Here is a 12,359-nt window from a genome sequence, read left to right as displayed (position 1 = left end):
TATATCAGACATCATAATGCTCCATTCATGGTGCTCGTATAACCTTGAGAAACCACTGCTTGGCCCATAGGGGATGGGGTACTGGGTCCACTCCTTTTTCCACCCAGAGGGTCCTGTGTTCTAGACCCAAGCGTGCAGTTTGGATCAGGTTCAGCCCTGGTAGTACCCTGCACAACTGTCAGAAGGGGTCTGGAATCTATTTTCTCATACTCATAAGCTCATTAAACCTGTACCATTGTGCCTTGTGGACAGATTATTTAAAGATTAGATTTAGGTTCATGTCTAAAGTCTCCCAAAGGTGAAAGGCTAGTCCATGCATATTAGGACTCAGAAGAACTTCCATTGGTGAGTTCTTCCCATGTACCTCTTTCCTCTCTCTCTCACTTTTTACCTCCTCTTTTGTGTGTTGTCTTCTTCCATTAGAATGTAAACTCCTTTAGAGCAGACACTGTCATTCTTATTACTTGTATTTATATCTTCACTATATAGCAGAGTGCCTCCCACATAGTAAGTGACTCAATAAATACTTGTTGACTGACTGGTACAGGTATTTTATTCCTACACTCAAATAAAATGATAAACACAGAATATTCACAAGCATGCCTTTGACCAAAAAAAAAAAAAAACTTAAAATGGAATTATGTGACTTAGCTTATAATTACTATTCAGTCTACTAGGAGACTATCTAAATTTGATCACAATGTAAAGCAGTTTCCTTAATTATTTTATGTTGGTCCTGCATGTCTCAACAACTCTTAGCATATGTCTGTCGTGAAAAACAACCAGGCTTGGGTCAATCCTCTTGTTGGTAATCCAGTGCTCGACTTCTCCCCAGGCCGGTAGTCAGCTCTAACTCCATATAACCTCTGTAAAACTCAGTAGGTCTCCTCCAAGCTTGGAAAACTCAAGAAAAGTGTTTAGTGCCGTACTCAGGAAAAGAAAGAAAAAGCAAAAAAGGAATCCAAGGATTCCCAGACAAGCTTGCCTAGTCGGATCCATACTCCATGTGGGAGTGGCCACAGAATATCCATTTCCCTCACAAGCCGCACTGAGAATGTAAAGGTAGACTACACTGCTTGCTGTATGAGAGAGTGGAAGCAAAAGAGACACTTGAAGCTGTCATTCCTTGTAACAGGTCCACTGAGTCAAAGGCTTCTCCAACTCAGCAGAAAATGAGGGGATCACTTTATCATCTCAGCTAGCAAGCCTTTTGTTCCATATTTGACTGGAAGCAGGCCCCAGAACTTTCGTGTCATCTACCAGAACCAACTCTGCTAATCCCCAGGGGATGGCCTTTTTTAACAACAAGGACCATACCTTAGAATATAAGATTATTTTATTCTTACACCCTGAATATCTCCTATTAGGATTTTTGTTTTCTTCTCAGATCTTCTAATTTGATAACAGTACACTAATGATTCTTGTCTGAATTGTTTTTCTTTTTTAGAATGTGAATATTTGATCAAAAGCTATAAACATATGATTTGAATAGATTTTTTTTTTTTTTGTCAAAAGTTCTTCTAGTGTTTTGGAGCAGAACGTGGTTGCCTTTCACTTATAAAAGTGTTACAAAACTATCCATAGAGGAGGCCTGCACAACATATGGTCCGCCAGCCAGCTAGCCAGATTTCAGGTGGCTGGTGAAAAATATTGTCGCTGCCCACTCTCCTGTTTGTCACATGACCCATGACAACCAACCATCGTCAGTCTCTCTAGTCTAACCTATCTGTAGTCTGAAGAAGTTTACAAGTTGTACAGGTCTGCCATAGTGGCAAACCTAAGAAAAATAAATTTTCTAAATTTATATAATTTTTTAAACCCTTCTGTGAAGATTATACATTTCATTTGCCAAATGATTTTATTGATTTATTGCCTAATGTATTTGAAGATATACACCACAGTCAGTACACATTTTATTAATAATTAACTAAACACATTTTAATACTGTTCTCTGATATTTGGGACCAGGGTAAAAGTATAAAGATATTCAAAATTAAAGGATATTGATTAATTAGGCTTGATATACTTTAATGTCAACACAAACAATAAAGTGGATTGCCAGCAGTAGATGTAGAGTTGGTTATGATTTTCTGGGCACCAAACAACTTAGAGAACTTTCTCCAGGTTTTTCATTACTGTGTTGTTGTTGTTTTTTAATACTAGTCCAGCCCAGGAGACATTCAATTAAATTCTACAGTAATTGATTAGCTCCTCTCATGTGCAAGGTGCTGTCTAAAGGAGTTCAGTATTTGAAGAGGGACTTTGAGTAGGGGTGTCTATCTCTGGGTTTACTGTATGAAAGTTTCGCTTTCATCAGGTACTAGGAATCCTGCACCATTTTAGAAGAAGGGCTTTGCAGGACAAAGGTAGTTTTAACACAAACAATGGCTCTATCAAGCCAAGATTTTCTAATAAATTAACGTAGAGTATGGCAAATGTTGTGCAAATTGTAGGAGTTCAGTACATTAGCCACAAGGGAAATGTAATGAATTTGTGGTGAGGTAAATAAGAAGCTTCACTGTATATATATTTTCTTAGATGCCATGATGATTCTTAATTTGCAGTTGTAATGTTAACCTTCATTTATATCTATTTAATATAATTTGACAAGATTTCCCCATATAATGGACATAGACTCATCAGAGTATTTCCAAGAGATATAAGTTAAGTCCAGTTTCCATGTTTAATGAACTGAAATCAATTTTATTTCAAGTATATATGAATTATCCCTTGCTATAAACACTCTTCTCAGGCCTTCTCTCTTCCTGCTGAACCTGTTTTTTGTTAATATGTTGTTGTCACTTTAGTCATGTCTGACTCTTCCTGACCCCCATTTGAGATTTTCTTGGCAAAGATACTGGAGTGATTTGCCATTTCCTTCTCTAGCTCATTTTACAGATGTGGAAACTAAGGCAAACAGAGTTAAGTGACTTGCCCAGGGTCACACAGCTACTGAGTATCTGAGGCCAGATTTTAATTCAGTGCCTTCTGACTCCAGGCCTGGTACTACTGTACCTAGCTGCCCTTCTGTTAAGATACTTTTGGCATTTGATTTACTGAATTCCCTTTGAAAAGAAATCTAAGAGGAATCTTCCTATACCAATTTTCCATCTTTGTCAGATAGTGTTATTTTCCAATGTTTTGCTCATCATATGCATTTAAATGACAATTCATTTTTTTAAAATAACAATAGTGATAATAGGCAGCATTTATTTGGTATTTTCAAGTTTATAAAGCACTGACCATGTTATCTTATTTGATTTGTGATACAATTGAAATAAAATATACTGAAGTCCTTTATAAACTGTACAATGTAAGTTATACAATATTGCCTTTTTTATTGAAAGTTCAGTATGCTTTACAGACATAATTATTATCATTGTCATCAGTGTAATTGAATGAGTCATATTTTTCCAGGAGTATTTTTTCTCAGATTGTTCCCTAAGAGTAGGTTAGGCCCCTTTAAAAACTGCATTAACTATTTCAGGTAAGAGAATTTCTTCTTATACAACTGAATAAATGACTTATATAATAAGCATTCTATTGACCTGAAAGTGTAAATTTATTCCCACTTAGGCCTCCGAGATCATTGCAGTTTATTATGTATTAGTTATCCACAAAATGCTCAAAAAATAATGTGGACTAAAACATAACCCTTGCTCTCAAAAATGTATATTCTAAAGACATGATTTTACCAATCTTCAAAAATATAGGTAGTAACTAGAGGCTATTTTTACCCCAAAGCCCTAATAACTTGCCTTTTACATTAAAAAAGTAAATATATAAATGACCTTGAAAATTCTTCTCTTAGTATGCAACATACTTTAAAATTCACTAGAGATGTGGTTTATTGAATAGCTTTCTTTTGGAAGATGTTGAACTAATTCCTGTTTCAATTCTGCAATGACCCATCACAGCTTCAGAAGGCTGATGATGAAGCATGCTACCCACCTCATGGCAGAAAGATGATGATCTCTAGGTACAGAATGTCCCATACGTTTTCAGACATGACTAATACAACATGTTTTTGCGTTACACTATTTGTTATGAGAGAGCTGTCATATGGGGAAGAGGGAAAGTGACATGGAAAGGAATGTATGGGTTGCAGTAATATTGCAAACCAAAAGATAGAAAAGAGCATCAGTAAAACACTTAAAAATACATAGAGGTACACTTATTAGCAGTGTGACCCTGAGCAAGTCACTTAACCCCAATTGCCACACCAAAAAGAAAAAAAGTTCATAGATAAGAGCAGAAGGAAGTTTAGAAAGGGATACGAGACAAGGACAGTATTGGTACTACCATGTAAATTTGATTTATACTTTTTTTAAAAAGCTCTAAATGTTAGCTTCATGGCCTCATTTGCAATCCTTTTCTATCCTTTGTATATGGACAGGTTAATTTCTTTGATGACTCTCAAATTCATTAAAAAAATTTTTTTTAAAGATATATTGGGGGGCAGCTAGGTGGCATAGTGGATAGAGCACCTGCCCTGAAGTCAAGAGGATCTGAGTTCAAATCCGGCCTCAGACCAAACACTTGACACTTACTAGCTGTGTGACCCTGGGCAAGTCACTTAACCCCAACTGCCTTTAAAAAAAAAAGCCATACTAGGGAGGGGAGTGCTGGCCCAGCCATCCCTCCACCCCCCCTTCCCCAAGTGGGTCCACCAGGCTAGAGCAGAAGCAGCGCTGGCAGGATGTGCAGCGGCAGGAGCAACCGCAGCACCTCGAGTCCTTTTATGAAAAACGTCCTCCTGCACTTATCAAGGAAGACAAGACCAAGCCAGAAGACTGTATACCAGATGTACTGGGCAATGAACATACCAGAGAATTTCTGGCTCATGCTCCAACTAAAGGACTCTGAATGCCTCTGGGCAAAGCAGTCAAAGTTATGCAATGTGGGCACTGTCAATGGTATGAACACAGAACATGTGACAAAGAATGCCTGTTCTTTATCAAAGGCAATCAGAAATGAGGACAATTCAGAGTAACACATGAAGATCCCATGTAGGATATTTTAAGAGAGAATAAGCATCATGAAAAAGATGTGACCATACAACAGCTAAAGAAGCTACTGGAAGATTCTACTTCAGATGAAGATGGCAGTGCTCCCAGCTCCTCAGAATGTAAGGAGAAGCATTAGAGGAAGAAGGAGAAACTTTATAAGAAGAGGAAAAAGGAGAAGAAAAAGAAAAAAAGCACAAATCTAAATCAAAGGACAGTTCAGACTCTGACCGAAAAGTAATTCTCTTTTAATCCACCTCATTACTCCAGAGCTATAGTGGAATGTCAGAGGTACTAAAGGAGAAGCAGCCACAAAAGAGCTTCAGTTGACAGAGAAAGAGGAGCCAAGAAATGTGCATAGTTAGCATCACTTCTGTGTCATTTTGCTCTTGCTGCCAACAGTGATGAATTCAACATGATGTTGAGTTGCGTATATGCCATACTGTGGGATTCTCATTGTCATCTTCCCTGGTTACTGTAGTTTGTGATAAAAATTTTTTAAGAAAATCAAGCATAAGATAGGAAGATATTCTGGGCATTTATTTACAAGAGATTCCCCATGAAAACAGAGGGCTGTTGGGACTGTAGGCTGACTTACTTGAAAATTCTATATCTTCAGCAGTTGCAAGTGAGTGCTATTAGGTGTTGAATAATACAACTCAGTTATTCCAGACTTCAAGGTGAATGACCTTACTGCCGACAATAAGATTGTTTGAGTTATAATGGTGGTACATGGGAAAAGGCCACTATGCGAAATGTCTTATCTTCATTGTAATCATTTTGTTTTGGAATTTGACAGTGCACTAAAGTAACTACTTCACGAAGATATTTAGGAAAAGTTATTTTCCAGTCAGCAAAAATCCTTCCCCTCTCCCTTCCACCCCAACCTACTTCCTAGTACAGAACAAAAGAAAAACAAAACCCATTGGAAACATGTACTTAAGAAGAAAAAAAAAGGCATGCTAGTCTTGTAGAACCTTTGCTTTTTTTCTGCCACCACGGTTCTAAAGGTGAGACAGGTCAGAACAGTTCAAAACACCTTACCATGTGTCTACTGTGTAACTCTGCAGCCATCTCACCCCATTGATGTAGCCTTAACTGTTATTACTGGGTATGGGTGCGTGACTTTTATCTTTGTGTCCCCTGGTATATAACATAGTGTTTGACACGTACTTAATAAATTCTTGTTGTTGATGGATTGTGACACCTGGGAGTAGGAAACCAGTGCTAAATGTAAGAGAAAATTGAGTAGGTTTAGAATTATAAAATTTACCAGATATTTTCAGGGTGCAAAAAAAATCAAAGTAAATTCAACAGTCATATCTGCATTATATTTCTCAATAACCAGAGTTGAATTGTATTCCAAATTTAGTGAGGTCATTTTTCAATACTTACTTTTTTCTTTCTTTTATTTTTTTTAATATCAAGGGAAGTATAATGGACACAGCATATTATACCTAAGGTGTTTTCAGCTATTTTGTAGGATATCCAGAACAGAGTCCAAAGAAGAAAGGGATTCTCCATAGATGATAAGGTTCTCCTGATGCTCCATTATGTGGATTATGGTGTACTGATTACCTCTGAGTATAAGTAATTGCAAAAAAAAAAAAATATTGCGGAGCCTCCTAAATGAAACTTACAGTCATTTAAAAGATCCTAACAGGAAAAAAAAAGTATGAAAAATGTTTAGTGTTTAATAAATCAATCAACAATCAACAAGCAGACATTTTACCTACAGATGGAAGACTATATAGAGCTTTTTCATCAGGGCACACATATGTTTTGGACACATCATAAGATTGACAAAGAAATGGACCCCAAATTGATTATATTTGGGAATTATACAGCACTTTCTAAGGCCCCCAGACTTTCCCCTGAAATGAAAACATGTCCATTTTACATCAGTATTATTGATTGATGCTATGTAGTTGTGAATCATGGAATACCACTCTTTCCAAAGAATCACAATTACGATTCACTGTGATCTTTTATGTCTGCCAGTGGAGCAGGACAAGCTCTGGCAAGTTCTGTCAATCTGGGAGGGCTTTGAGTATAAGCCTGGCAACAGGTTGTACTGCTGACTGAGGACTCTACTAGCCAACTCTGGAAAGCCTTACCAGGATATTGATGACTAGCTGATGAATGGGGAGGGGGGGAAGTCAGGGAAGCCATAGGGACTCATAAAAATGATCTTCAGTCTAACAGAACCTCATGCAACCCTCTTCCATTCCTATTATGATAGTAGTGAAATAATGCAAAAAGAGAAGGAGAGTGCTAAAAAGGAACAGGAGGCCAGTGTCACTAGTTTGAAGACTGTGTGTGGGAGAGTAAAGTATAAGAAGACTGGAATGTTAGAAGGGGGCTTAGTTATGAAGGGATTTGAAAGCCAAACAGATGATTTTATATTTGATCCTTGAGGTAATAGGAAGACACTGAAGCTTAATGAGTAGGAGGGTGACATGATCAACCAGACCTGTGCTTTAAGAAGTTCACTTTGGTGGCAGCTAGATGGCGCAGTGGTTAGAGCACCAGCCCTGAAGTCAGGAGGACCTGAGTTCAAATCCAGCCTTAGACCAAACACTTGACACTTACTAGCTGTGTGACCCTGGGCAAGTCACTTAACTTCAATTGCCTAAAAAAAAAAAAAAAAAAAAAACAAGGATGACTGAATGGAAGGTAGATTGGAGTGGAGAGAGACTTGAGGCAGGCAAACCCACCAGCAGACTGTTTCAGTATCTCAAGAATATAGTGATGAGGGCCTGCACCAGGCCGGTGGCAGTATTGGTGAAATGATAAGGTCAGAAGCCAGATTTTTAAGGGGTTAAGAAGAGAGTGAGAGGAGAGAAAGTGGAGGCACCTGTTGTAGAGGTCTTTTTGAGGAGTTTAGCTACAAAGGGCAAAAGAGATATAGGATAATGGTGAGGATGGAAGGATCAAGTGAAGATTTTTTCAGGATAGGAGGGGAATGAGCCAGTACATAAGTGATAGAGTGAGGATGATGGAGGGGCAATCTGCTCAGGTAGAGTTGCCCCTAGACGCCTTCCCTCAGAGGATATGTACAACAGGAAATGTAAGGAAGAAGGTTGAAGGTCTCTTTTTCATTAGGCCATTTTATCTTTCATGATCATTAACAAACAGAACACATGCAGATAACTACAGCTCATATACCATTATCTACTAGAATTGATGAAAGAAAAATTCTTTAAGAAACTTAATATAGTCCTCCAAAATAGATAGCCAGTGATTTTCATTTGAAAGTAGGCATAGGGAAGAGTAATTAAGTTGTACTTTAAAATGTAGTGCAATAAAAAAAATTTAAAAAACCAAAGACTTGTAGGCTACCCGTAAGCTTAAAACCTATAGTTCATTCTTTCTTTCTTCCAGGAAGTTGGAAGGCAATGGAAATTATTAACACCAAATGATACCATAAAAATGAAATGAACAGTATTGAAAAGACAGGAAATATGACTGGTTACAACTACATAAAAGGAATCATTGAATCAGCTGTGTGCATCATTGACTTGTTAGAACAATGACTAGAATAAACATATTGAAAAGGATAAAAATGAATATAGTAATTCTAACCCAATCTGTTCTCAACTTCAGAAAATGAGAAATGTATAAAAATAAAGACATTGACTGCCTTCAGTTCTCAGAAAAGTTTAATTGATACAAAACTGTTGCTACAAGAATCAATCAAGAATGTTTATTAAGTGTTGCTATTGAAATTAAGGTAAACTGGGGCACAAAGCGGCACACAATTAGTTTATTAGTAAAGCATGAATTTGCCAGTAAACAGGGTTTCAGCCACCTCATCTAGCTAAAACCCTAAATGAGGACTGATCATTTTTATGGACAAAAAGAGCATTCATAAACTAGAAGGCATCATCATAGATGGGCAAAACAGCATGATTGGTTGGAAATTTGGAATGCAGCAACCCTTCCTTCCATATAGTCACTATGGAAAGCCCATTAGTGATGTTCACCATTGATTTTAATTCTTTCCATATTATCTCTGGTCCCCTTAGTGTTTGTCCACAGGCAATCACAATGTCACAAGACTTATGTGGAAACCAGGCTTGTTACAAAAGAAATGAACATGTCTGTGAAACCCAGTGAGTTCACAGTCCTCACAGAAGTGTGCATATTTATGACAGTACAACAAAAGGAGGACAAAACAGTAAGGGGCATGGCGTGGGAGGGGAAAAGTACGGTAACCCCTCCCAAATGGGAGGAGCAAGTCGATAGCAAAAGCCATATTCTTTTCCCTTGAGAACCTCTAGACTACGAAGATAGGAGGGCCTGTTTATCTGCAAAGGACCCCAGCTGCACAAGCATTTTCCCAGCCTGGCACAGATTCACTTCTGTTTTGCCTCCCAAGGACACACAGGGAAACCAGCTTGGGGTGCAAATTACAAATTATGTCAGCTGGTGGGGGGTGCGTCCTCCTTGACACATTCAGGGCTTCCTGCATGCTTTGGGTCCAGCATTTCCAGCATTTGGGTTCAGGTTTGTGGAAAATGTGACAACTCAAAAAGACAAGCTCAGGGTGCCCTTTCAAAGCCCTTACCATGTTTCAAAGAAAACTAGGACCCGCCTGACCTACACAGTAGCTATCAGATTTTCCTTTTTCCTTCTATAATGTCTTTCATGTGATTCATTTGGATCTGTATAACAAGCACAGATTGAAGGGAATGGAGTAGACTGGGATCTTTAAAGTAGAATCTAAGAGTCTAGTCAAGTGCTCAGATTCTTAAAATCTGCCTGCTTGTATTAGCAATACAAATGTTTAGACTCATTAGGAGTCTGGCCAATATGGCGGATCTGTAATAAACCTTGTCTTTGGCTGAAAGAAAGCTTGGGTCAAATTCATTCGGGCACAACCCACGTGTCACTATTTCAGGGTCCCAGAACCCCTAAACCTCAACTTATAGTTCCCTGAACCTCAACAGAAATAGGAGGTAATAGATTCTTATTCACTAGAGATCTTTAAGCAGAAGTCAGATAAGCACTTGTCCAGTGTGGTGTTGCAGAGAGATTCAATTTCAGATACAAGTTAGGTTAAGTTGTCCACTATGGTCCCTCCAAACTTTGAGATTCTATGTTATATGTGACATAGAATCATTCTCATTACTTTCTAGCCATATGCAAGATGATTTTTAAATGAGTTCTTTAAATATTATTGGTCTTAGTTGATCCCTTGTAGCTTGGTAGGGGCAACTAGATGGTGCAGTGGATAGAGTGACAGGCCTGGAGTCAGGAAGACTCATCTTCCTGAATTCAAATCCAGCCCCAGACACTTATTAGCTATGTGACCCTGGGCAAGTCACTTGACCCTGTTTGCCTCATTTTCTCATCTGGAAAATATTCTGGAAAAGGAAGTGGAATACCATTCTAGTATCTTTGCCAAAGAAAATCCCAAATGGGATCACAAAGAGTTGGACATAACTGAAACAACTCAGCATCATCAACAACAACAACAAAAGCTTGGTAGTAGACAGGGTGTATTGGGACAAGTACATAATCAATTATTATTTCAGTGAAATAAAGCTAGATATTTAGATTAATAGTGGTCAGAATCAAATAATAACAAATGCCATTGGAAGTGTCTTTGAATAGCAGATCCAATAAAATCCTCATCTTTCTGAATTATGAACCAGGTTCATTTATTTCTTCCATTAAATTGTGAGCTTCTTGATGACAGGAACTGTTACTATTATATAGTGGGTGCTAATTTTTTAACTTGACTGTTTATCTATATTTTCAATTTTATCAATATAACATTCCCTCCACTGATGTCATTTTAAGTCTTTATGAGTTGTGATAAAAAATAATCATCATTTGGTAGTCACTTTTCTGATAATGAATGCCGCCAAAGTTAACTAAGCTGATCTTTGGATGTGCAGCAGCCTTTCCGACTGGGTACCATGTTTTGTCCGTCTGGCATACCCTTTAGGAGCCATAAGTCACATTCATCAAAATCATTTTCTGATCATAGCATGGAAATGACTGGGTTTTAGCATTTACTTCTTAACTTTTTGTTTTGTAATCTTGTAACCAAAATATTAAAGGTACTTAACTGAGAAAATGAGAACAGAATGGGTTACATTTGGGAAATTGCATAGCACTTTAAATGACCCAAAATTCTTTCCTGAAAAGAGGTCCATCCTTTTAATAGTAATAACTTTCTGGTAGCTCTCTATGATTGGTCATGGAATACCACAATCCTCTAAAAATTAATGTTGTCAGTCATTTAAAGGGTGATGGAGAGATAAATGGTGGGCATTCAGTTAATAGATCTATAATCTAGGCATTGTGGGTACTCCCTTGGGCAGAGCAAAACACAATCCATTCACTCGTCCATATCTTTTCATAAAGGAACCATTCTGTGTCCTGGAGGCTTTTTTCTAGATCTTTAACATTGCATGAGTACCAGTGAAGCACATAGACTGTCCATCAGTTGTCCCTTATTCTTACTGCATGAGCCTTCCCATTTTCTAGTTATAATTTCTTTGTTAATATTTTTATCTACATTCCTGCTCAGTTTTTCATTTTAATATGCTTCATTTTAATATACTTTAATGTGCAAACTGTAACTTTAGTACTTAAGAAACAAATACTCCATTTTTTGTTGTCATAGTACATTATCAGATGATGACTGATTTTTAAAAGATAGACCTTTGTTTCTAGGAAAAACTTGGGGTCTCTGAAAGAACTGAGAAGTTTTCCAAATATAGTCTTTCCCAAACGTTGTTCAAACACAGCTTCTTTCCAAAGCACGTATGCCAATAACCACCTCTGTGTACTTTCTGTCCAACTGCATGCTGTAGCCTGCATAGTAAATATACTTCATTTGCCTGGATTTTCCCATGTGGATTATTAGCCTGAACTCTTTTGTGTGATTATTTATCTAATTTAGGAGGCTTCACAATGATCTGGAGCTTATTAGAGCCATCAATACAATTCTATCTATAGGGAATTCCTCTTTCATTTGGAATTTTCTTTAGACATCCTTTTGAAAAATGATAAACCTTTGACCAGCATACATTTCCCTATTTTCTGACTCACTTGATATTTATAGTCAGGGAAGCATCAGAACAAGTTTTGCTTTTATGTTGAATCTTTCATAGAATCTTGTTTGATCTTAATATATACAATGTAAATACCTTATTAGAGGAGAGCTTTTAAGGTGATGTTTTGTTCTACTGAACCAAGTACTTTTTTATAGTCAGTAATCAATAAGTACAGTGAAGTCTTATATTCTCTGCACTTTCCCCTCAGTTGTGATCTACTATAGAATATTCTTAGTGAAATCCTGACTATTCATTTCCCATATCTTTATGAAGTATAACT

The 12,359-nt window shown here is 37.4% G+C and overlaps 1 protein-coding gene and 1 pseudogene across 2 annotated transcripts in view; both read left to right on the top strand.

Annotated features, from left to right (window-relative positions):
* LOC114044063 overlaps positions 1-5,258 on the top strand; it is a 46,565-nt pseudogene extending 41,307 nt beyond the window's left edge.
* Positions 1-12,359, top strand: part of RNF180 (ring finger protein 180) — a 175,815-nt gene that overhangs the window by 76,269 nt on the left and 87,187 nt on the right. The window lies entirely within an intron of this gene.

The sequence above is a fragment of the Vombatus ursinus genome, unplaced genomic scaffold, assembly GCF_900497805.2.
Source record: "Vombatus ursinus unplaced genomic scaffold, bare-nosed wombat genome assembly UNPS02014772.1, whole genome shotgun sequence".
Taxonomy (NCBI): domain Eukaryota; kingdom Metazoa; phylum Chordata; class Mammalia; order Diprotodontia; family Vombatidae; genus Vombatus; species Vombatus ursinus.
Note: the sequence above shows the minus strand (reverse complement) of the source record. Positions and strands in the feature narration are given on the sequence as shown.